General features: G+C 47.8%; 1 non-coding gene across 1 annotated transcript; it reads left to right on the top strand.

The window, feature by feature from the left end:
- The first annotated feature begins 2,634 nt into the window (after window positions 1–2,634).
- LOC114612919 lies at window positions 2,635–2,765 on the top strand. The gene has a single exon (XR_003710106.1). It is a non-coding gene; the product is annotated as a small nucleolar RNA SNORA17 (small nucleolar RNA).
- Window positions 2,766–4,800: the final 2,035 nt, after the last annotated feature.

Here is a 4,800-nt window from a genome sequence, read left to right as displayed (position 1 = left end):
GTGTGCACAGGAAAAGGCAGGTGCTGTGCCTGTCTGGAGGGCTCTCTCTGTGTGGCTCGGACTCCATGTCCCTCCCTTCCATTCTCTGGCTGTGCTGTCACGGTAACTGATCCATGTTTGTCCTGTTTCTTTTCACCTCGTTGTGTGTTTGCAGACACTGTACTGGCAGGCATGTTCACGTGTCTGGTGGCTAGATCTTTCCTTATGTAGAATGCTGTAATGCTTCGGTCTTTTCTTACACTCCTAATTGTTTTCCTCCCATAGCCGATGTCCTCAAAAGAAGCTTCAGGGAGTCAGCACTTACCTGCCACGAGTAGCTCGGACAGCACTTTCAAACAATGAGCTCCTGTATAAACATATAACTCAAAACTCCACACAGAAGTGGTCCAGAGGAGGCTGGGATGGAAATACCATCCACTCTCGACAGCCGTAGAAAAGCCAGTGCCACCAGAGCCACCAGCTTCAACCACAAGGTCACCAAGCGCCCTCCACAGCTCTGGCTTGAGACTCAAGCGGTGAATAAACTAACTCTTCACAGACTCGGCGCTGCTCATTTCAGTGTAAAGGAATCTCAAACACTGGGATTAGATTTTCTTTTTCAATCCAACAAGACTGAAAAGGAGGCTCTCCCTTTCCCCCTCAACCTCCTAATATAGAGTATACCAATGGTTTTCTATTAATTTAATAAAGAAGATATGATGCCACGGGAATCGGCTCAGTCAGTAGAGTGTAGCACACAGTCACGAGAACCTGAGTTCAGACCCTCTGTAAAAAGCCAGGCATGCAGAGAGGTTAAGAACACCACAAGAAGACACTCAGAATCAGCTAACCGGGGGCCCACGGGGGCTCACAGAGACTGGACGGCCAACCAGATTGCATTCAAGGCATGTAGCTTGATCTTTATGTGGGAACTCTAAGACAGTCACAGGAGTTGTCTTTAACTCTGTCACCTACTTTTGGGACACTTTGCCCCAATAGGGCTGCCTCACCTAGCCTCAGAAGGATAAGAGAGGCCTAGTTTTACTGCAACTTGATATGACAAAGCTGTTCGATATTCATGGGAGGCCTCCCCTTTTCTGAAGAGAAAGAGAGAAGGAGTGGATTAGGGGAGGGGAAAAGGACTGGGGGAAAAGGAGGTGTGATGGTTTGAATATGTTTGGCCCCAGAGTAGCACTATTAGGAGGTGTGGCCTTGTTGGAGTGGGCGTGTCACTGTGGATGTGGGCTTTAAGACCCTCATCCTAGCTGCCTGGAAGTGAGTATTCTGCTAGCAGCCTCCAGATGAAGATGTAGAACTCTCAGCTCCTCCTGCACCATGCCTGCCTGGATGCTGCCATGCTCCTCCCTTGATGATAATGGACTGAACCTCTGAACCTGTAATCCAGCCCCAATTAAATGCTGTCTTTATAAGAGTTGCCTTGGTCATTGTGTCTGGTCACAGCAGTAAAAACCTAACTAAGACAGGAGGGAGAACTGTTGTCAGGATATAAAGGTAAATACATAAATAATTTTTAAAATATATATATTCTGCCTGCATGTATGCCTGCAGTCCAAAAGAGGGCACCAGATCTCATTACAGATGGTTATTGAACCATCATCTGGTTGCTGGGAATTGAACTCGGGACCTCGTGATGAGCAGCCAATGCTTTTAACCTCTGAGCCATCCCTCCAGCCCGAATTAATTAATTTTTAAAAACAGGCATGATGATACATGCCTGTCATCAGGATCACTGTGGTTTGATGACCCTCTAGCCCTACCAAAATCAATGAGTTCCAAGCTCACCGGGGGACCCTAGCATAGCAAAGGTTACTATGGCTGTGATCAAGCATCTTGACCAAAATCAACTTGGAAGAAGAAAGTGTTTATTTCAGCTGACAGGTGTAGCTCACCGTCCAGGAAAGTCAGGGCAGGAACTGAAGCAGAGACTGTGGGGAGCACCACTTACTGCCTTGCTCCCCATACCTCCCTCAAGCTGCTTCCTCATACAATGAAGGAGCACCTGCCCAAGGGTGGCACCGCCCACAACGGGCTGGGCATTCCCACACCAATCATTAATCAATAAAACGTCCCTCAGTCTTACCCGTGGGAAAACTTATAGAGGTTTGTTCTAACTGGATAGTCTCTCTTCCCAAGTAACTCTAACATGTGTCAGGTTGACAGAAAAGAAACTAGCAAGTGAAGATCCTGTCTCAGAATATAAGGGGAGGGGCTGGGGAGACGAAGAGCAGTGAAGAGCCCTCATTGCTTTTTCGAAAGACCCAGATTCCATTCCTAGCACGCACACGGTGGCTTACAATAGTCTATCACTCCTATTTCAAGAAGCACAATGCCCTCTTCTGGCCTCTGTGGGCACCAGGCATGCCTTTACTGTACACACACACACACACACACACACACACACACACGTATACAGGAATGCCTTTACTGTACATACACACACATACATACACAGGAATGCCTTTAGTGTACACACACACACATGTACACCGGAATACCTTTACTATACACACACACGTACACAGGAATGCCTTTACTGTACACACACACACACACACATGTACACAGAAATGCCTTTACTGTACACACACATGTACACTGTGATAAAATACTCATATACACAAAATAATAAAAATGCCTGACCCAGAGGCCCTGCAGGTATGGCTTCTCTGTCACCTGTGCATCTGTAGCTGGCAGAAAGGAGGGAGGCTGTATCTACACTCAGTGTTCTGACCTTTGAACATCTGAATGATCAGTAGCCTAATACTCCCTGAGAAAAGAAAGCCCGAAGTGATCACCAGTCCAGTGCCAGGCAGGGCTGGACAGGTTTCTAGGACAGGGAGCAAGCCAGAGACTAGGAGAACCTCTCCTTGGACCATGGTCCCAGCGCAGGAGTAACCCTGGGCAGGACAATCTTTGCAAAGGGCCGCTGGGGTGGATTGGATGAGGAGCAAGCCAAAGATGACCGCCAGACTGGTGCCATAGGGCCCAGACAGGGAGGTAGCCTGAGACCAGTCTAGCATCATGCATTGGGAGGAGGGGCAGATCATGTCTGAGATGACCCCTGCCTGGCACCATAATGCACCAGCAGGGCACAGAACTCCTAAGACCACTCCTGAGATGACCCCAGACACTCAGAGACCGTAGGCACGCACCATTACTAGGAGCAATAAAGTGGTGGGTAAATACAAGAGAAAGAGAAACAGAAGGATAGGGGCACAATGAGAAAGACAGAACTGGAGACTTGAGGGTAGTGAGGAACAGCCTGGTGTGAGTAGCCTGTGATGCCACCTAGGACTATGGTTGGGTCCTGACGCAGGCTGCCACGGATAGCAACATTTGGGTTTGTGACCCTGCAGCAGCAGGGGTCTGTTACCACCCAAGGCTAGGCAGACATCCCTGGTCTAGGCTGCTGTCCTGACACATGTTAATGTCTGAGGGCTGTGTAGAAGTGGCCCCACTCCTCACTTGTGCATGGTGGGAAAGGTGGCCTTGGGGACATGTGAAGGGGAAGCTTCTAGAGATATCATGGGATGCAGACTCACATGGTGTTTTGCTGAGGCGAGACCTATGGGAGGACAGGTCTGGAGAGAGTATAAATAGGACCCAGTGGACAGTGCTTCCTTTGGTCTTGTGTGTTTGTTGATCTTTGCTTCATTGAGAGAGACACAACAGAGAATTTCTCCTGGAGTCCCTGATGGTCCTGGTCACTCCTTCTGACTCTTGCTGATATGGTGGAGGCTTGGCTGCTTCTTCTGAGTCATACCACTGCTGCTGGTTTGTGTTTGGTATCCTGACACTACTGAACTGGACTGCTGGTATCCTGACTAACGGAGATTGGAACCGCCCCATAGAACTACTTCCAAACAGGTCCACATCCCCTTGTACAGTTTACCATCTTTTCTCCCCTGCCATTGGACAGTGGGCTAGAAGGGGGATTGAAGCATTTGAGAACCCTTATTAAAAGTAGGTTTTGAGGGAGCTGGAGAGATGGCTCAGAAGTTAAGAGCACTGATTGCTCTCCCAGAGTTCAATTCCCAGCAAGCCACATGGTGGCTCACAACCATCTGTAATGGGATCCGATGCCCTCTTCTGGTGTATCTGAAGACAGCTACAGTATTTTTTTTTAAGTAGGTTTTGAAAAATCTAAGCCTACAGGTGGCACCCAATGGGGCTTAGGCATAATGGGTAATTCTACTTTGAATGTGGGGATGGAGACGTCAGGTTATGAGGGGTTAGCAATCTTCTTTAAGGAGGTTGGCAAAATAGCAGCTCCAGATGCTGGATAGGCTGCTACCTTGTTCCTGGGTGGGTGGGTGGGGGCGGCTTGGTTTTGTTTCGTGGTTTTCACGTACACTCTTTTGAAAAAGGTTGGAAGGAAAGCTGATAGTTCTCTTACGTTAGAGAAGATTGTGGATTTGGCTAAGCGCGTAGAGAGTTTGCAAACAGATGTAGAAGTGCTCTGGAAATAAAGAAAAGCCAGTGGAAAAACAGCAGGGTTCAGGCCTGAAGTCTGAGACCAGGAATGGACTGCAAGATGGAAAAGGGAAGCGAAACAGGTTGGAAGATTGACAGAGGGCTTGTAGTAACTACTTGGGTGAAATCAATAACAAATATCCAAAAAGCAAACATATATACAGTTTGTAAAAAGAACTAATTGGATTCTTCCACATGCAGTAAAGAGAACACCAATTCCAGAGGCACCAATATTTCATATGGATGCAAACAAGAAGGGGATGACAGGTGATAAACCTGATAGAGAAAGCAAGGTGCTCGAAAGTCCATATACCTCAGTTCAAAAAT

The sequence above is a fragment of the Grammomys surdaster genome, unplaced genomic scaffold, assembly GCF_004785775.1.
Source record: "Grammomys surdaster isolate TR1022 unplaced genomic scaffold, NIH_TR_1.0 126185, whole genome shotgun sequence".
NCBI lineage: Eukaryota > Metazoa > Chordata > Mammalia > Rodentia > Muridae > Grammomys > Grammomys surdaster.
This window is presented reverse-complemented; position numbering and strand designations above follow the sequence as displayed.